This window comes from Panthera uncia, assembly GCF_023721935.1.
Source record: "Panthera uncia isolate 11264 chromosome B2 unlocalized genomic scaffold, Puncia_PCG_1.0 HiC_scaffold_24, whole genome shotgun sequence".
NCBI classification, from domain to species: domain Eukaryota; kingdom Metazoa; phylum Chordata; class Mammalia; order Carnivora; family Felidae; genus Panthera; species Panthera uncia.
Window position 1 is genome coordinate 33,866,491 of NW_026057580.1, and position 22,098 is coordinate 33,888,588.

At 36.1% G+C, this 22,098-nt stretch overlaps 1 protein-coding gene and 1 pseudogene across 3 annotated transcripts in view; one reads left to right on the plus strand and one right to left on the minus strand.

Moving 5' to 3' along the window:
- SMAP1 (small ArfGAP 1) overlaps positions 1–22,098 on the plus strand; it is a 199,977-nt gene that overhangs the window by 17,472 nt on the left and 160,407 nt on the right. The window lies entirely within an intron of this gene.
- LOC125938624 (elongin-C-like) lies at positions 13,307–13,842 on the minus strand (annotated as a pseudogene).

Consider the following 22,098-nt stretch of genomic DNA (forward strand, 5'->3'; position numbering starts at 1 on the left):
TTTTGTTTTTTATTTTTGGCAGATAAAGACGAAGAGAAAAAAATGTTTACATTTTCTTATCAAGAGCAGACCAACAATCCAAGAAAAATGTCTTTTCAACCAAGAGAAAGCAAGCAGACTTTCGGTCTAATGCCAATACTTGTAAAATCCATTCATTTCAACCTTAGTCCATCCTTACCACACGTTAAATTCCTTTCCAAAGATTTCCCTTCACAAACCTTCTACAAATTTCCTTTACATTAGTTTTCATCCCAAGCCTTTTCCCTCCAAACAACCAGTCTCATTTGAGGACAAAATTATTTTCTTTTACCTTCAACAAAAATGTATTCCCATTTCTTAGATCTTTCTTACACATACAGAGTTGCTTCCCTTATTTCCATCAGTCTTACATTTTGCAGAATTTTGAGTCTTAGAAACCTTAGTCTCCAGTGAAAACTAAGCAGTAACCAACCAATTCTGAACTGTTATACTATAATTCTTTAGATGGCAAATTTCTGAATCAGTTAAGCACAAAGCATGTTTTTTCCGACTGATTTAAATATCTTTAGTTTCTCTGCAGTAAGAAGCCCAAAACACAAACCTATGTTCATTTAGTATTTTATCTTATTTAGAAAAGACCTAGATGTCCAATGAATTCAATCCAATTTATCATCTAAGCAAAACATTAAAGTTTCAGGTTACCAAAGACTTTGATAGCTATCTTCGTAATTATCCACAAAAACTTTGAGACAGACAAAATTAACCATCATTTTAAGTCATCCTTTTGCTAACAAATTGCAGCAGAGATATCACAAGCTTATTTGACCTTCAGTAAACCTAGGTAGAATAAAAGTTTCAACTAGTTTAAATATCAAATTATATTCCACCTGGGTCTACTTAAAAGTTAATCCATTTTTTCCCCTTTCTTGATTTTTATCTGGAGTACTGGTGGGGAATTCTGAAGTGGGCGATGTTAAGTCCAAAAGTGTGCTCTTTGCTCCTTGACATTGAGGGTGGGAGGAAGACCCAATGGTGCTGGAAGCACAAGGATGGTCAAGGAGCCATTTATGCAAGCCGCACCCAAGGTGGTTCAGAAACAGGAGGAGGAGGAGGGGAAGGCTGAAGGAGGTGAGGTGCTCCCACGAAGGCTGGAAGCCAATGAAAGTCCAGAGGGCAGAGAAAGGGGTTTCCCAGTCTTCCCAGGCAGATAAGCAGATGCAAGTTTTTTCCAGCAACAAATGGAATTTAGGGCAGACCATGTCAGGCCTGAGAAGACAGGGAACTTCCCTAAACAAAAGGAGTTTCGGTAGCTGCTTGGGAATATTCCTTAAAGTCCCTGTCCCAAGGTAGACTAACCACAGTTGGCTCCAATTTTAGCTATTAGCCTCAGAAATGAATGAGGGAGAAGCCCCCCATATACCGCTAATTTAATCTGGGTCTATTCGGTGGAGCAGTGAGAGATAGTGTCCTCTTCCTTAGGGATGGCCTGTGTTTCCTGCAGCAACCTGGGTTTTATTAGGAGGAGGCCTGTTTAGACAATTGTAATCCAGTATGTCAGGATGGAGTTTATCAGCTTGGTTCTGCAAGAGTTCCTTAGGTCTGGGCCCTGATTTAGAACCCTAAAGCCCTGGACCTAGGGTACCTCTGTCTGTTTGCCCTGTTTCCTGCAGGAGAGATATAATTGATAGGTCCTACTGAGGCCATGCAGTGTTACAGGAGATCAGTCCTTTCTTAAATTTTGCAATGTGAATTGTTTCCAGTGGGTTAAAAGGCATTCCAAGGGGGAGTCCTTGGGAACGGAAGAAGCCTAGAGAAGGTCTGTTACCAAAAATCCCCAGTGACTCCCTGGTGGCGTCCCATGCAGGATATGTCAGAGGTTCCTGGTGTCACGAGCCGCCGGAGGTGTCCCTTGAATAACAAATCATTATTGGTCACTGTTCCACTGTAAAGGCCCTGTAGGGGGAATTACTAGTGTCCCTCCACTTCTCCATTGCATTGTAGAATACAAGTGGGTACTGGTGAATGGACCAAAATACCATGCTGTGGCGTACCATTCAGGCTGTGCCAGGAAGGCTATGAAGAACCCATCGTTTTTAACCTATGGAAAACATTAGAAAAGTTTTACAAGGGGGAGTTACCTAATTTTATAATTTAAGTAGTTAATAGGGGACATTCATGGAAAACAGTAAAGATAAGTAGTCTTTTACAGCCAACTTCTCTAGGAAATGGTGCCTGATTTGGCTTTAATTCAGTTGGGTACTGGTTTTGGCCATTTTCAAGTGGAGGTCTTGCAGCCAGAAGTGGCTAGACCAGGGATGTGGAAGGGATCACATTAGACCAATGAGGATGTAACCTCACACGGGAGTCTGAAGATTGCCAGTTGCTCTGGTGACTTAGGTGGCTGTCCTGTTCTCAAGACAGGAATAAGGACAGGAATAAAGAGAGGACATCAATGTTCTGGGTCTTATTTCCATTCTGGCCAGGGTACTAACTTCCAGCCAAAAAACAGACTTCCTCGTCCCTGTATAGTAGCCGTGGGCTAAGAAGATTGCAGCCTGAATAATTGACATGAAATGTTCCAATAAGATGATACTCCTTGGCATGCCTGGATGGCTCAGTTGGTTAAGTGGCCGACTCTTGATTTTGGCTCAGCTCACGATCTCACAGGTCTTGATTTTGAACCCCGCCCTGAGCTTTGCACTGACAGCATGGAGCCTGCTTGGGATTCTCTCTCTCTGCCCCTCCCCTGCTTGTGTTCTATCTTTCTGTCTGTCATAAATATATAAATAAATAAGCAGTAAAAGAGAAAAAAAAAAGGCCATACTCCTTGAAAAGCCCCTGAAACGAAAGTAAAGGGAGAGGAAAGGAAGTACTCACTAAGTTCGCACTGAGGCTCAGAGTCCAGATGAAAAGACTCAAAGCCTCACTTTGGGTGCCAAAATGATGTGGTTTGAAGTGTTGGGGTTTGGATCTAATGGTTAAGAAAAAATTGAGATGTCTTTGGTGCAGAAAGGTGGTTTTATTAAACAATGGCAACAACACCATGAGCAGAAAGAGCTGCACTGGGGTTGTGAGGAGTGACTGATTATATAAGAATCTATCCTGTGGAGGGGAGGGTGATGTTAGGGCTCCAGGAAATTGAGTCTGTAGGTTTCTGGAGATTGCTTTTTTCTTTTAAATCATTAAGACAGTTGTAAACTGATGGAGTCTCTGGCCTGCATGATCTTGATCACTATCAGTTAACCATTTGTTTTTCCCTTTCCTTTGTTCTTGGCCATCCAGGAGTGCCTGAGGAATATCATAGATACCCACCTTGGTGGGTTGTGGTTGTAAAGTGTTAGCTTGTGCTTTGCCCTCAGGTTGCCTTTTGCTCCCTCATCAGAGGCAGGAGAGCTGCAGGAACAGCAAGTAGGAGTTCCTTTTCCGTGGCTAAGAGCAGACAAGTTCTCTAAGAAGGAAGAGTAGTTTATATAGTTAAAATATTAATGCACGATTTAGAGGAAATTTTGATTCAAAACACAGATGAAATGGTTAGTTTGGGACAGGAGAAAAAAATCAGGAAAAATACAGATCAGTTTATGTGGAAGGAGAGTAAGAGGGATCTGAAATCTAAGGGACAGTTAGGTGGTGAAGTCATTTGCTGAGAGTAAGGATAGTGGGACTTTGTAGGGGGATTTAAATCTATTCTCTGCATAGAAAACTTGATAATAGTATGAATTTTAAAATAATTTAAAAGTATTTTAAACTAATATGTTCCCTTATTGATGGGCATTTGCTTTCTAACATGGTTACGAAGAGTCCTGTTGTCAAAGCTTTGTGTACACAAAATTATTCACAATAAGATCTTCTGTGTAAAAAGTGTATGTTAGAGTATGCTGATTAAAGTGTGTTTGAGTTGTATTGCCAGGAATCTTGGGGCCAGTTTACCTTCCCACCAGTAGTGTACAAAGACTGGCTGACCCTGTGCACACAACCTGTCACTGGGTGTTCATGTTTTTGAAAAGTTTTCTTAACATGATTGGTGAAAATTTTATGATACTTTAATTTCTTAAAATTAATCATTTTAATGGGCTTATTGGTCATTTTTATTTTATGATTTGTCCCCTTCATTTTGGGAGCAGGGGTTGACTGCCTTTTCCAGATTTTTCTCTTGATCAGTTATTAGGCACAACACAAAATTCAAGGCAACATTCATACCTGTGAGTATAGTGGTAGGCCACACCATTCATTCCTAGATTCTATAAGCAATGAATGAATCTTAAGATTCATTAAGTGATGGTGGAGTACTTTGGGAAGATTTTCAGGCCCATATCTACGTTTTTTTCTTTTTTCTTTTTTCTTTTTGGTAACCATAAAATTATAGACAGTTTAGAGATAGAAGAGACCTGTCATGTGCCTAGTCTGATCTCCTAGTAGAGCAATGAAACCTATCATGAGAGATTAGAGGACTTGCTCAAAACTTTGCAACAATGAGAGAACTTGGGAGTAAACCTGTTTCCTGTGCTATTGCCTTCTGAATCCATAAATGAATGTGTTACTCTTCAGTTATATAAAAGGTAACTCTCAGCTTTTTAATTTTTTCATTTTCTTTACATTCACAATCTATACAGTGAGAAGGGTTGTAAGTTATGCATTTTTATGCTTAACCAAGCCCTATCTGTGTAATAATAGGATGTTAAGAAAAAAATTTGGAAATCACAGGAACGGTTACATATTAATTATTTAACCGGTTTTTTTTAAACAGTGATTTGGCAATAAATATAAACATATTTCAAAACTTAGAATGTTGGTTGGTGTCTGCAGTGTTATCTAAAAGCAAATATTATCTCGTGAGATAAATCTGTAAATAGTGCTGAGAATAAGCTTTAAAAAGAGGGATTTTTGTCAATATTGGATATCTTTGTGCTTGAGAGGGAAATTTTGCAAATACAAAGCACTAAAATATTTGTGAAAGAGCAAACAAAATAAAGGAAAGCTGTAATATGCTTGCTCAAACTTTTGAATTTTTAAGCTGAATTTTTTAATGATGCCATATCACCTGAATAAAGTAAGAAATAGGTTTGACAAGGCTTAAACTTTAGTAGGACAGTCAGGCGAAGCATGGATTGTTCTTAAAATTAAGCTTCATTTCATTTTTCCCTTTTATTTTATACCATCCTGATGACTAGTGAATCCTTAAATTATTACCACCATTTAATTTCTTTGCCACAGTAAATTAACATTTGAAAAATGGCAGGGGAATGCTTTTTTGTTTTTGTAGTTTTTGTGGATTTTAAAGTTTTTCAGTGTCCTTGTAATATTTTGAACTAATGTACATATTCTTTCTTTGAAAGTTTTAAGATAAAAACAGTTATATACTATATAATAACGTTTCCTCCACAGTATTCTTCCTCTAGCTGACTGTGGGTTGGCAGATTCCTTGCTCTGCTGTTATCCTTGAAAGGACATTACTTTGGTAGCTAAAAAGCATGGGCTTTGAAGGCTTAGTGCTTTTGGTTAAAATCTCAGCTCTCTCATTGCTGCCTCTGTGATTTCATTTTTTTCTTTATCTCCCTCCCTCTCCTCTCTTTCTCCCCTGTCTCCGTCGTTCCTTATGATGGGAGTGTGGTATTTAAACTTTCTAAGCTTCAGTGTCATTATGTGTAAAATGGCCATACCTGTTGTCACAGGATTATGAGAGTTAACTGAATTTATGAAGTAACGTCTGGCCAAAATAAGGGTTGATAAATGATAAGGGTGTGATAATTATGTCAGGTCTTGTTTTTTTAAAGCAGTTATAGTCATTTATTCATTTTATTACTTTGCAGGAAACATTTGTGAATTATACTTTGTTTGGTAAATAATGTAATTGAGCAGATTCTGAGCACAAGAGTACTTCATGGAAAGTTCAGGAAAAGAAGGTAGTTATCTTTATCTTTTTTAACCCTTTATGCGCTGGTCCACTAGAGTAGACATTAGAGGTATACAACAGAAGCCCAGCCCTGCCCTGCCATTTAGGAGTCTTTACTTTGAGGAGAAAGGCAGGCCATAAGCACAAATACTATAAATATAAATACATATGTAATGTGTATTTATACGTAAGCACAAATACTATAAATATAAATACATATGTAATGTGTATTTATACTATATATGTGTATATAGTCTGGATATCTGAGTGGAGGGGGTAGTGCAAACATTGAGTGTTATAGAGGTTCAGAGAAAGTAAAAATCACCAAGAGCAGGAATTGGGGAAGGCTTTTAACAAAAAAGGTAGTTCTTGAAAAGGATAAGCGTGGCTAAGTTATTCTAGGTAGGAAGAAGCTGGAAGCAGGCTTGTCCATATACTTACTTAGTGCACATGCTTTTTATGTTCCTAGAAGCAGGTATAGGTACCAGGCAGAAATGTAGGAGAGTGGATAGACAAGGGAGTGATTATTGTTTTGGGAGTCATTTGCCTGGAAATGTTTACCAAAGCCATGAATGGATTAGATACAAATCAGAGGGTCAGTGACCAAGACATGGGGAGGCAGCAGTCAGAAGTGGAATCACTGAGGGAACTCAATAGTGCCCTGCAAGACTGCAAGGAAAACCAGAACAGAGAAGCTTCAGGACAAGGGGGCTTTCAGAAGGACGTATGTAACAGGGAGAAAGGAAAAATTAATTGTAATAGGCATATAAAGGGGCTAGAAAAGGTCTCTCTCTCTCTCTCTCTTTTGTTGTTTCTGGATATTTTCTTTGTTCTTAGAAAAGGGCATTTAATTTTGGTAGACATTAAAACTATTTTCGAAGCACTTTATGAAAGTGTGTGTTGTGAAACTCTTCAGAGCTTGTTTTCCACCCTTTGTACAGTAAGAGTCGAGAAAAGTGAATCTTCAGTATGTTGGCACTGTTTCTCAAGTTTTTCTCCGGCAAACAGTTACCTTTTTTTTTTTTTTTTTTAAACATTGATGAGGGAGCAAAAGGCAAGCTGAGGGCAGAGCATAAGCTAACCTCCCACTCCCCCGGGTGGGAATATGCGTGACGTTCCTTAGGGACTCGTGGACGCCCAAGAACAAAGGAAAAGGAAAATCAGATGGTTAGAGATCACAATCATGCAGGACAGAGTCTCCATCAGTTTGCAACTGTCTTAATGATTTAAAAGAAAAAAGTAGTCTCCAGAAACCTACACTCAATTTTCTGGAGCCCTAACATCACCTTCCCTTCCATAGGATAGAAAATCTTACATAATCAGTCACTTTTCACAACCCCAGTGCAGCTCTTTCTGCCCACTTTTTGCACCGAAGAAGTCTCAAGAATTCTTAGCTGGTGACTCTGAACCCCACTACTTAAAAATTACATCAGCACCGTTGCCACATTTCATTGTTTGTTTTGGTCTTGGCATTTAGTTTACTTTTGAAACAAATGCTTTGTTTTTTTCATGGAATTTTGATAACTTTTATATTCTATGAAGAAAATTCTTTAGAATTTATTTTGTGGCCTAAGGAATATTGTAGTATATATGTAAATGGCCTTGAAAATTAGGCTTGACTGACATTTTGTCACGGTTATTTTGTTTTATTTGAAGGATTATAGTTAACTCTTGGATCAACTGATAAAATTGACAAAAACTTGTTTCTGGGGTGACCTCTCAGTTTCTTTTTGAAAAATATGTTTATTTTTAGCAGATTTTCTCCCTTACCTCCAAGAAGTACAATTCCTTTTGTGTAAGTTAATATACTAATGTCTTTTGATTCAGTGCTATTGGACTTTTGGAACATTTGAAATTGGTGTTAAGAGGTGTTTATTATGTATATCTGCTCTCTGCTGGTGAAAATGCATTATTGCTCTTAATAGCTTCAGTAATTTATTTGAATGAAGCAATACTCTGTATCAACAGTGACCATAAAATTACATTTGGAAAAAAATACATTTATCATTTGAAGGAATATTTTTTTTTTTAGGATAGTCCTGTGTAATGAATTATTCTGCCTAAAAGGCCAGTAGTGTCATGGGTGAGAAATGTATACCCACTACACTAATGATTATTTTTACATCGTTTGTGTTTGTATTCTTTTTTGAAATTTTTTGAAAGTTCTAGACCTATTCTGTCTAATGTGGTAGCCAATAGCCATATTTGGCTATTTAACTGAAGTTACATTTTCAGTTCCTTATTCCCACTAGCCACATTCAAGGCTTAATAGCCACCTGTGGCTAGTAGCTACCGTGTTGGACAGTGCAGATAGAAGAATGTTTCCATATCACAGTTCAATCAACAGTGTATTCTAATGTTTAAAATTTAAATAACAAGGATTATTATTTTAATGAAGTAGTTCTTACAGTTGCAATGAATTTCTTTCTTTGCCATGTACCTTTGGATGTGTAATGATAGTGATACTGGTTTTGATTTGCATTTCCCTAATAGCTAATGCTTTCAAACATCTTCTCACATGCTTATTTTGCCATCTGTATGTTCTCTTCAGTGAAATAAATCTATGTTTTTCATTTCTAATGGAGTTTTTTTTTTTTTTTACTGTTGAGTTTTTTTATACACTTAAGACTTTAAAAAAAAAATTTTTTTTTAACGTTTATTTATTTTTGAGACAGAGACAGAGCATGAATGCGGGAGGGTCAGAGAGAGGGAGACACAGAATCTGAAACAGGCTCCAGGCTGTCAGCACAGAGCCCGACGCGGGGCTCGAACCCACAGACCACGAGATCATGACCTGAGCCGAAGTTGGCCGCTTAACTGACTGAGCCACCCAGGCGCCCCAAGACTTTTTTTTTTAAGTTTATTTATTTTGAGAGAGATAGAGACAGCGCGAGTGGGGGAAGAGCAGAGAGGGAGGGAGAATCCCACACAGGCTTCAAGCTGGCAGCACAGAGCTGTACAGGGGGCTTGAACTCAGGAAACCCCAAAATGATGACTTGAGCTGAAACCCAAGAGTGGGATGCTTAACCTACTGAACCACCCACATGCCCTTCCCCCTCATTGTCAAGATACTATTGGGTTTTGAAAGTCCTTTATATATTTTAGATATTAGTTTATTGTTAGATATGCATATATTTTCTCATATTCTGTAGCATGTGTTTACATCCTTTTCACATGGTCTGTTACAGAGCAAAGGTTTTAGTTTTGATAAGGTCCAGTTTATTAATTTTCCCTTTTATGGATTATGTTTTATGGCAAGTCTGAGTACTCTTAACCCAAATTCTGAAGCTTTCCTCCTATGCTCTTTCCTAAAAATTTTACGATTTTATATTTATGGCCATGATTCATTTTGAGTTGTTTTTGTATATGATTCAAGTTATGAATCAAAGTTAATTTTTTTGCATATGGGTTTTCAGCTGTTCCAGCACCATTTCTTGTAAAGATTATCTTTGAATCTCCTTTGCACCTTTCTCAAAAAACCGTATGTGTTTGGGAGTAATTCTGGATTTTGTTATGCTCCATTGCTTTGTTTGTTTACTTTTATGCTAATATTACAATATCCATGTTACTGTAACTTTATAATAAGTCTTGAAGTCAGATAGTGTAAGTCTCTAACTTTGTTATTCTTTTTCAAAGTTGTTGTTGCTATTCTAGGTTCCCTGAATTAACATAGGAATTTTAAAATCAGTTTGTCAGTTTCTACAAAGTAATCATCGGGGGTTTCAATTGGAATTGCTTTGAATATGTAAATTCATTTGGGAGAAAATTGACATCTCTAACAGTATAGAGGCTTTCAGTCCATGAGCATATATATCTCTCCATTTATTTAGATTTTATTTCTTTCAGCAATATTTTGAAAATTTCAGGATACAGGTCTTTTCTCAGATTTATTTATTTATTTTTAGAAATTAAAAATTTTTTACTGTTTATTTAGTTTTTAGACAAAGAGACAGAGTGCCAGTGGGGGAGGAGCAGAGAGAGAGAGAGACACAGAATCTGAAGCTGTCCACACAGAACCCAACACAGGGCTCAAACTTACTAGCTGTGATATCATGACCTGAGCCGAAGTTGGACGCTTAACTGAGCCACCCAGGCGCCCCTTGTCAGATTTATTTTTAAGTAGTTTTTATTTTTAAATATTATTTTAAATGGATTTTTTAACATTTCAATTTTTGATTATTGTTGGAATATAGAAATACAGTAGGTTTTTGCATTTTTATCTTGTATTCTGCAACCTTGCTAACCTCATGTATTTGTTTTAGTAACTTTTAAAAAAAAATAGATTCAGATCTCCTACCTAGCTGATTTGTTATCCTCAAATAAAGACAATTTTTACTTCCTCTCCAATTTGGATGGCTTTACTCTTCTTTTTCTTACCTTATTTCACTAGCTGGAATTTTTAGTAAAGTAGGAGTGGTGACAGTGGACTGACTTCCTTGTCTTGTTCATGATGTTAAAGGAGAAAGCATGCGCACTTTCGCCCTTAAATATGTGTTGACCAAAGGTTTTTCACAGATTTTCTTTTGTGGAATTGAGGAAGTTCCCCCTCTATTTTTAGTTGTCAAGACTTTTGAATATCAGAAAGGGATGTTGAATATTATCAATACTTTATCTGCGTATATTGAGATCATAGTTTTGTTGTTGTCCTTTAGTATAGGGAATTACATTTAATTTTGATTGAATGTTAAACTAACCTGCATTCCTGGGACAAACCGCACTTGGTCATGATGTATTATCTTTTTCATATATTCCTGGATTTGATTTGCTAAAACTTTATTAAGAATTTTTGCAAATATCTGTGAAGGGTATTGATCTTTAAGTTTCATTTCTTATGATGTCCTTGTCTGGTTTTGGTATCAGGGTTATGTTGGCCTCATAGAATGCATTGGGAATTACCTCCTACCATTTTATCCCCACCTCCCCGCCCAGTTTCCTGAAGACTTGTGTAGAATTTGTATCATTCCTTAATTGTTTGGTAGATTTCCCTAGTGAAACCATCTGGGCCTAGAAGTTTTGCTGGAAGGTTTTTAACTATAGATTCAATTTCTTTAATAGATACTGGGTTATTCAGGTTTTTTCTTGTGGAAGGAGCACATTTGTGTCTTTCAAAGAATTGGTGAATTTATTAGCATAAAGTTGTTCATAATTTTTACTTGTTATCTTTCTAATATCTGTAGAATCTGTAGTGATGCCACTTCTCTTATTCCTGTTATTGGTCATTTGTGTTTTATCTCTTTTTCCTAATCATTTGGGTTAAAAGATTTATCAATTTTAATAATATTCTCAAGGAATCAACTTGTATTTTCATTGACCTTGGTTTCCTTGTTTTTTGTTTCATTGATTTCTGTTGTCTTTAAGTCACCTTTGCTTTTGAAAGGTATTTTAGCAGGTAAACAGTTCTCAGTGGACAATATTTTACTTTCAGTACTTTTAAGATATTGTTTCACTGTCTTCTAGCTAGTATTATTTCTGATGAGAAAATTGTCATCATTGTATTTGTTCCTTTGTACATTATGCATTTCTTTCCCCCAGTTGCTTTTAAGATGTTTCTATTCATTTGTAGTTTTAAGCATTTGTTTTAATGTACCTTGGGTGATTTTCATGTTTATTGTCTTTAGGGTTTTTTGAGGTCTATGGTTTTCAAATAATTTGGAAACATTTTTGCAACAAATTAAAAGAAAATTAAAACATTTGATTATAATTTTTCATGCTATAAAATATTTCATGTTTCAAAGATCATCTAATTCTGTTTTCTCTTGTTGAACACGTGTTAATTATAGCTTTCTATTCTCAAAGTGATAAAGAATTTGGCTTAATATTTGCATTTTTTCTTTATGCAACCAAGGATAATATATACCACGGTGTTATTTGTTAAAAATCTTAATATATCAATGTTTTATTGTTTTATTACTGATATCAAAGATAATGGGATTCCTGGGTGGCTCAGTTGGTTAAGCGTCTGACTCTTGATTTCAGCTTAGGTTGTGATCTCAGGATCATGAGTTCAAGCCCTGCATTGGGCTCTGTGCTGGGTGTGGAGCCTACTTAAAAAAAACAAAGAAATCGGGCGCCTGGGTGGCTCAGTCGGTTAAGCATCTGACTTTGGCTCAGATCATGATCTCACAGTTCGTGGGTTCAAGCCCCTTGTTGGGCTCTGTGCTGACATCTCAGAGCCTGGAACCTGCTTCCGATTCTGTGTTTCCCACTTTCTCTCCCTGCCCCCCCCCCCCCCCCCCCCCCCGCTCTCACTCTGTCTTTCTCAAAAATAAATAAACATTAAAAAATTTAAAAAAAGACAAAAGAAACCAAATCACCTCCCCCCACAAAGGTATTAAATGGGCTTATTTAGCCATCTTTATTATTTGTGAACTTGAAAGAAAGTAATTGAACTCTGTAGCTAATTCAGAATATCATTTTAGCCACTAGTTTCTGCCTTCACCATATCAAAGGCTTTTTTTAAAGTAACAGTTCTGTATAGAGTCACTAGTTATTTAAATTATTTTTTCCACTTTAAGCTGAAAATTGGTATTAATTGAGCCAGCATCTTAAGAAAGTGAGGAAGAAACAAGTTACTTTTCTTTTTTCTTCTTTCAAGTTTATTTATTTATTTTTGAGAGAAAGCATACGTGCAGGGAAGGGGCAGAGAGAGGGGGAGAGAGAGAATCCCAAACAGGCTCCGGACTATCAGTGTAGAACCCAAGGTGGGGCTCCAACTCACAAATTGTGAGATCATGACTTGAGCGGAAACCAAGAGTCGGATGCTTACCTGACTGAGTCACCCAGACGCCCCACAAGTTACTTATTTTTTTAATTATTTATTTATTTATTTTGAGAGGGAGAGAGAGAGTGTGCAAGGAGGTGAGAGACAGAGGGAGAGAGACACAATCCCAAACGGCCTCAGCACTGTCAGTGCAGAGCCTGACTCCTGGCTTGAACTCAGTATCTGTGAGATCATGACCTGAGCTGAAATCGAGTAGGATGCTTAACTGACTGAGCCACATGGGTGCCCCCAAATTACTTTTTGTACAAAAAGTAGTTTTGTGTAGTTAGCAATAAGCACAAACTGTGAATAAGTTGAGTATTGATTATATGTTTTTTCTTAAGCTGTGATTTCATTCATTTCACTGGGCTGTTCACAACTGTTTAGTGGCTTTTCTTGCTAATAGTATAAAATCAAATTTAGAAGTCAAGTCTCTCTGCAATGTCTTCAGGCTGTATTTTCACTTATGCTGTCCTCCCTTTTCTGTTAGGTACTGTTGATCAAAGATACTGTGAGTTCCCACCTCTACATGTGTGCTTGGTTTTTGTTGTCAGGGCCTTTGCACTTACACAAAGAAAACTTTGCTGTTTTCTTTCCAACTGGCTCCTTGCTTTAGGAATTTATTTGTTATTTACTTATCTATCTATGTATGTGTTTGTTAATTAATTATAATTTATTTAACAATTTGGGAGGTTCACAGCCATCAGCAGTTCCAGTAAAATTTCAGTTGGGAATTTTGGAATCTCCATGGAGGTGTCAGTGTAGTGAACCTTGTAGGTAAAATACATGCATACTTTTGATAGCACATGTGAAAGAATCTGTCTAAAATTGTCTTAGTTACTTTTGTTCTCTGCAAACCGAGCTGGGTCACTCAACATGGCTTTACTGTTTCAGATGTTAGTGCATGCTCTCTTTTGACAATAAATTCATGACCACCTGAAGATACCAATTTGACACTCATGGCATCCATCAGGCCTTCACAGCCACCACAGGTTTTCTCTTCTCCATCCATTATGTCCTTATGAAATTCTACTTTACTTCCACAGGAACCTGGTGAGGCGCGGATGCACAGTCTGTTGCCCGCTTTCGCCTATAGAAAGTGCCTAGGGCTCTGTTTAAATGCCACTTTATCAGTGTTGTCTTCCCTGACCACTGTACTTAAAATAGTATCCATTCTTTTTTTAAGTACTTCTTATCCTCCTTACCCACTTAATTTTTTTCCTCCATAGACTTTATCTTAAAATCTGACATCTTACACATTTTATAACTTGTTTGTTTCTCTGTCTTGCTCCACTGGGATATATAGTTCTTGAAAGAAGAGACTAAATCTGCTTTAGTTCCCAGCTCGATCCCTAGCATCTAGAAAGTTCTTGGCACATAGTAAGCATTCAGCACATATTTGATGGCAGTAACTCAGTGAATGAGTGAATGAACAATTAACCTTCTGAGTCTTTTCTGCTCATCCAAATCTCATCTATATTTCCAGGCCCATTTCCAAGTTACACTTCATTCATGAAACTGTCTTTGAATGAAGCTGCCTCCCAACTACTTCAGCTCATCATGATATTTTCCTCCTTTAAACTCATGGCATTTTCATATCACTGTAAGAATTTTCTGATAGATATAGTTGCACATGATTGGAGTAGTTTCTAAAATTGGGACAATTTTATTACTTGAAATGTTTACAGAGTGACAGACTGGCCTTGGTGGAGGGGACAGGAATTCATATATATAGTTCTCTTTGCGCTAAGTGCTTGTTTAATTTTGAGGGACCCTAAAAGATAGATGAATTCACCCTATTTTGTAGTTATGGAAACTGATATTTAGAGACGTCATATGTTTTGTCTATAGTTCCATAGTCATAAATGTCTGATAGGTGTTTCAAAACCAGGTCTTTTTTTGTAAAAGAGCTTTCATGCTGCCTCATTGTTCATAACTTCTTCATGAACTCAAGGTCTATTATAATTGTGTGAAGTTTGGTATTTTTACTATTGAATGAAGGCCTGAATGCCATAGAATTACAGCATTTGGTTAGGAAGAGAAAATGTTTGAATAATTGTATAATTAGAAACAGAGAAGGGAACAAAAAGGGAAACACAGGCACCAAACTTTATCATTCTGTTCATATCTTGGCTTGGTGATTGGTCAAGAATTTGACAACAAAGTTGGTTGATCTTATTTTGATTTAAGACTCATTTATTGCTATGGCTTATTCTTCGATTTTTGTTTTTAGATGATCTAAGTGATCTTACTTAAAAATTAAAATGAAAAATCTATTAAGCCAAAATCTAGAGGGTAATAACTACCATGTATAATTGGGAGGTATGTTAGTTAAAGTTAATACTTATCAAGAACTTATCTGTGTCAGATACTGTATTTTGTGTACATTACCTCATTTAATGTTTTCTGTGACCATTATTGTCAAATATCTGTTTTCTGCACCATTTCACAAATAAAGCTAAAAGCTTAGGAAGTGTGTCCCAGCCCACAGTGAAATGGTGGAGTCAGCAGTGGCCTCAAACTTTTTGTCTCTGAGACACATTGAGGAAAAAGCATTTTGCATGGTGCCTCAATATATATATATACATACATACAACTGAAAGAAATGTTTCTTGAATAACATTTATTCTTACTATAGTATTGCACATTCTGTTTTGTTATGTTTACTTCAGAATAGCTATAACATATATATGGTCATTATCTGCAGTCTGAAAATCTCTGCTGTGTTCACTTCCTGACTGTACAATAGTAACCCACTTTTGGTTTCTTTACTTGCTTGTATCCTCTTTATTATAACTACCAACTTATATTTTGACAGCAGAAACAAAAAAAATTAAGTCTTGTAGTGAAAAAAGGTTACTTCCCCCCACGTAGGCTTTTCATTTTAAGCTAAAACTGATGAACTAATTTCTTGTTTTTAGTGGAGATTGTGTTTATTGATATTGCATTTTTTGAACTTGCCTTTTCTCACGGTTTCATGTGGACCAGATATATACCATAGTAAACTGTTTCTGAAAGAAGCTTATCTAGCTGCACAGAGGGTGATTTGGTAAACTACTATAGGATCTGTGTAAAATAGAGATTAAAGTGGGTTCATATTATTGTTTAGATTGTACTGTCATTCCATTTATTTTCTGGACACTTGAAATATTCACATATTTTTAAAAAATTATGTAACCCTACTTGTATTTAATAAATGCTTTTGTATTAATGAACAATTGGAAATAAATTAAATCTTTCTCATACTGCCATATGGTGCCCCCATTAATCAAAATTAAGATACCTATCCACGATTTTCTGAATTATTTTATGTGATGAGTATTTCTAGAATTATGGCATGAATGTGTAATCTAATAATAATGGGACCTAGAATTCAGGAATGAAAGAAAAAAATAGAATAATTGAGTTGCTAATAAATAGGCCTAGGGTGTATTAAATAAACCAATGTTTAATATAGTTTCTAGAATTTAACATTGGGAATTAGAATAATATTAGAATAAAATGTAGGATTAAGAATTGTTGGGGAGGAAACATTTTCTTTACCCTTCAGAATTCTTCTGGCTGGTCTAAGAATTAAATTGACATGAGAGATAGATTAACAGGAGAAAATAAAATTTAATTCATATGTGTGGAAGCAATTGAGAGTATGGTCTTATTTTCCTCTTACTTTTGCCTTGACCAGAAGAAAATAAAACACTTATTTTTAAAAGTGAATTGTTTTGGCATTTAAAAAGACTTGAAAACAGACATTTAAAACTTAATATTAAAAATGTATAAATCTAACACATTTTCAAGTGGTATTTTTAGGTGAATTTGTTTCTAGTTACACTGTTTAAATAAATAAAACTATGGCATTTTTTTCTTTAATATATTGGGGAGACATATTTGGGTATTAATTCTCATTTTTCTTAGGTATTTTACCTAAAGGTCTTTTTTTTTTCTTTGTTTTTAGAGAGTGCACACGTCCATGCACATGTGCGTGCACATGCATGCAAGTTGGGGAGGGGCAGAAGAAAAGAGGGAGAGAGAGAATTTCAAACAGGTTCCATGCCCAGCATGGAGCCTGATGTAGGGTTCCATCTCACCACTGACCATGAAATCATGACCTGAGCCAAAATCAAGAGTCAGACAATTAACTGACTGAGCCACCCAGGTGCTCCTACCTAAAGGTCTTAGAAGATTATAAATGCATGAGGATTCCAGAAAAAATATGTTAAATTTTAAGTTTAATGTATTATTTTCATGCTGTTGATTGGGAAATAAAAAGTTATATGACTTGCTGATTTTTCTCAGAGCAGATTTCGTTAAAATAAATGACAAAAACAGAATATTTTATTAATTGTTCCCTTCTCCACACAAGCTGTGTTTCCTGTATTTTTATTTTTTCTTGGTCATTGGTACTAGGGTAAATATATATACAGTTTTCTCCCATTTCAACTTAAAGACTTTCTTTGTTCAGTGGTCATTAGGCATATCATTATATATAGCCCTACTTCAGTCTTAACTTGTAAGGAAATTCTTGAGTATAAGTTGATTCCCTTTGTCTCATTTACTTTTTGCCCACAAGCCTAGACTAATCTTGTGTTTCTGATAACCATGATCCATTTTTCTAGTGACATTTTTCTCACAAGGCTCAGAGTTAGAAAATTTCCTTTTTGTCTTGGCTGTGGAATATATGTGAAAGTCTCTTTTTGAGATTTGCAAAAAAATTATACTGCTAGAAACTTTAGAAAGAAACGGACAAATTAACAAAACAAGACAATAAAATCCCAAATGTAATAATTCTTCTAAGTGGTTAGGAGAAGTTTTAAAAAAAAATTTCAGTATTACTAGAAGTTGGGCTAGGGAAGTAGGTGAAGCTGACCATGAAGGGCCTTGTTAAGTGATGCTTAGGGGAGTTAAACTTTATCTGATGGTTTGTAAGTCTGAAAAGCAGTGTTTATATCCAGGAGGTTATTTCAGAGGACATTGTAGTAGTCTAGGACTCTAGATGATGAGATCTTGAACTGGGGCAGAGGCCAGCTGGAATGAGATTAGTCATGGATTTGAAAAAAATTAAAAAAATAAAATGATTAGGGTGTTTGCTTGATGGAATGGTTATGGATGATGCAAGAAAGAGGAGTTAAGAATGACTTCTTTATTTCTCCCCTTAAGTCATTAGCTGGGTAGTGTTATTACCAGCTGAGTTGGAGGAATCAGGAAGAGCTGTGTGAAAAGGAGGGTAAGAGGGAAGAGCTAAGTGGAGAGGTGAATTTCATCTTGGACATGTTTAATTGGTGATGGTGTGGTGTCCAGATTGGTTATTAAGAATTTGATGCTTAGTGGGGTGCCTGGGTGGCTTAGTTGGTTGAACACCTGACGATGTCAGCTCAGGTCATGATCTCACAGTTCGTGAGTTCAGTTCGTGAGTTCGAGCCATGCATCAGTCTCTGTGCTGACAGCTTGGAGCCTGTCTGCCTCTCTCTGCTCCTCCCCCACTCACGCTCCATGTCTCCCTCTCAAAAATGAATAAACATTAAAAAAAAATTAAAAGAATGTGATGTTTAGAGAAGAGATATGCCACATTTTCTCAATTATAAAAAATACTTTCTTGTATTTCTGATATTGAGAAGTCCCATAATCTATGTACCTTTAATGTGTTATTTCTCCTTAAAAACTATTATTTTATATCATATATAATCAGTGGAATGGGAAGTGCAGATTTTGGCCTTTTAATAGTAGTAGGTGATATTAGCAGGAAAAGTGTGGGATACAGGGAAAAGGCCATACTAGTCTTACAAAAATGATTTGTAAGTACAGAGTGCTTTCATGTGGATTTTGTCATTTGAGGTTCATAGTGGTCATTTGATTATGGAAGATGGTGTTATTTTCACTTTCAGATGGAGAACCTGACGTTCGAAGAAGTGTAAATACAGAGATAATTTTTTCTTAATTATTTTTATTATAGTTGTCTGTGGAATGATAATTTATTATTCACTTCTACAAATGAAAGCATATAATAAGATGAAGGAAACTATTCATGCAGTACTCTCCCTCACCCTTTTTTCCACTCTTCAAATGTTAACAGTTTACCACATTTGTTTTCTTTTTCCTGTATGTATACTTTAATTGTTTTCCTGGACTCTTTGAGATATGCTCCTGTATTCCTAAATACATCAGTGTTTATCTTCTAAAAACAAGGACTTTCTTACATAACGACAGTACAGTTGCCAAAATGGGAAATTACCTTGATACTATTAACTGATCTATAGATATTACTCTGATTTCACCAGTTGTCCCAATAATGCGAGGAATAACTTTTTGATTTGTCAGAGTCAACAAATACGAATGAAAAGAGAGTGTTAGGAAAATAAGCAAGCTTTTAGCTTGATGTCAGAGCATTTGTAAACAATCTGCTTTCCTAAGATAATTAATGGACATAAGTCTTTGAGTATAGTTCCCTCCTCTGTATCCTGCAGTTAGACTTTGAAGTGTGGAGAGATTAGGGGGTAGACTACTTTTTGTTTTTGCCTTACAACCTCTTCCCATGCCTGATGGAATAGTAGCCCATGCTCCAAACTTTCTTTGGAGGAATCTTAGCAGAATTTTTCTTATTTAGCTTTATCTATTTCTCTCTTGTCTTTGTTTCATACTTACTAAGCATGTGCTGGGCACTGAATTAAAGTGCTGGAAGTCTGTAGATGTAGTGATTATGATGGTTTATTCTCAAATAGTTTGAGCAACAGCCATTTACAAATATTTCATAGTAAATGTTTTATTACTATATTTGATGTAGGGGTGTAAAAGTAGCCCTTCATAGACCCTAAAAAACAAACAAAACCTCATTGGTAATTCTTTAAAAAAAATTTTTTTTTAAATGTTTACTTATTTTTGAGGGGCACCTGAGTAGCTCAGTCAGTTAAGCATCCAACTCTTGATTTCAGCTCAGGTCATGATCCCACAGTTAATGGGTTCCAGGCCCGCATCGGGCTCTGTGCTGGCAGTGCAGAGCTTGCTTGGAATTCTCTTTTTTTCTTCTTTCTCTTGCCTCTCCCCTGTTCTTCCATGCTCTCTTAAATAAACTTAATAAATAAATAAAAATAAATGTTTATTTATTTTTGAGAGAGAGACAGAGTGTGAGCAGGGGAGGGGCAGAGAGAGAGGGAGACACAGAATCTGAAACAAGCTCCAGGCTCTGCGCTGTCAGCACAGAGCCCAACGCAACTTGAACTCATGAACGGTGAGATCATGACCTGGGTCAAAGTGGGAAACTTAACATACTGAGCCACCCAGAAACCCTTCATTGGTAATTCTTAAACATGCCTTAAACATTTCTTAAGGTATGCCTAAACGTGAGGAAGGCATATCCACTTCCTCAGGTCCTTTGTGTTTATTGTTCCTATTGCCTTAATTCCTCTTGCCCAGATAGCTGCTTGGTGTGTTCCCCTACTTTCTTCAGATCTGTGGTGAAATACAAATTTTCCTGACCAAATAACAATTACCTTTCCCTTCCTTCTTTCCATTTTTCCTTTATTTTTCTCCATAATATTCACTGCCATTGACATACTGTTACTTTTACATGTTTGTGTACAGCTTTCTGTTAGAATATAAGCTCCATGAGGGCAGGAGTTTATCGGTGTTATCACTGAATCTCCAGAGTCTTAAACAGTAGTGCCTTGAAATAGTAAGCATTCAGTAAATATTTGTTGGTTAAATACATGTGCTGCTATTCTGACTGTAACAGACTTAAGGAAAAAAAAAACCATTTCTGAGGGAATTAAATGTTATAACTTTAATGCTTTTTCTGAATAGAGAGGTTTTAAAATTCCTTTGTTCTAGAACTTTTCTTTTAAAGGTTTATATTCTATTCAGTTATTGGTTTGGTTGTACATAAGGTTCTTAGCAAATAAGATACTGAAGAGAAACAACTGTAGTGTGTTAAAAGTTGATTTTTTTTAATAAAACAAAAATACTCTTTTCTTACCATTTAATGTCAGTTTTGTTTCAGACGAATTGTAGAAGAAATTAATTACCTCTGTTGTTGCAGGTGATCTTTGCACTTACAGGGCTTTTTTTGTTTGAGGTTGTTTTTTGTTTTGTTTTTGTTTTTGTTTTGTTTTGTTTTGTTTTTAAGATAGGAAATTTCTGTGAGCTCAGTTTTTAGTAATCATAATCGCTTGGCCGCTATTAATGCTTCATATTCCAGCCTCCAGGAAGTGATTGATTAAAACAGCATGATCCTTCTAATCAGCATTGTAGTGATTCTTTGAAGCTTGTAAAGCCGCTTAGGAACTGTGATTATCAAATGTCATCCCTACATGTCATCTTTAACAGTACTGATGCTACTTTATAGGAAAACATGAATTTGAGGTAGGTTAACCATAGGTGACAGGTCATAGCAAAATATGTTACTTTCAAATTTTAATAAAAGGAATATTTTAAAGAACATTTTATTTCCTTCTTAGTAAAACATTGTATGTTAAATAGTTAATATTAAAAAAATTAACTATTCTGTTGAGTGTATTTGCTGAAAGAAATGGTTTGACACTTGTTGAAATACTACTTATGGAACTTCTCTTTAAACTTTTGGGTTTTATGCTGAAACCTTTTTAATAGCACCTGCATCCTATGACTTCTTGCCTGACATTTCTGTGTTTCTGCCAGGGCTCTATATCCTAAGATCATCAGCTAGTGTATTCTCAACTTCAACTTCTACTTCTACTACTGGCTGCCATTCTTTTTTTCTGGTAAAGTAAGGGAAAAGCAATAAAAATAATGTGTGATGTTCATGTCTACATTTAAAGAAATGTACACAGGATTTTTAAAAAACATTTTTTAATGTTTATTTTTGAGAGAGAGAGAGAGACATACAGAGCACAAGTGGCAGATGGGCAGAGAGGGAGACACAGAAACCAGAACCAAAGCAGGCTTCAGGTTTTGAGCTGTCAGCACAGAGCCTGTCGTGGGATTCGAACTCATGAACTGTGAGATCATTACCTGAGCCAAAATTAGACATCCAACCGACTGAGTCATGCAGGCACCCCTACACAGGTTTTTCTTTTTTTTTTTTTTAAAACAGCCTTATTGTGATATAATTTGCATACTATAAAGTTCACTTATTTTAAGTGTCTAATTCAGTGATTTTTTTAATGTTTTAACAGAGTTTTGCAACTATCACCATAATAAAATTTTAGAACATACCGTTATTCCCAAAAGACCCCTCTTCATGCTTATTTGTAGTGATTCCCCTCCCTGCAACATACATGTACAGGTTCTTTTGCAAGGTTGTAGTTCACCTGTTTACAAGGTAGAAAACATGTTTTCATGGGTTGTTGCTTGGTTTTCTTGCTGATCAGCAAGACCTAGCTGACCATGAACAATGAAAGGCTAATCAGAACTTTCGGGTAAAGAACAAAAGGCCTTGTGATAGCAAAAGAGAGAGCTTCTTCCTTGTTTCATGTTTGATTGTGGACAATATTTTGATGCAGCC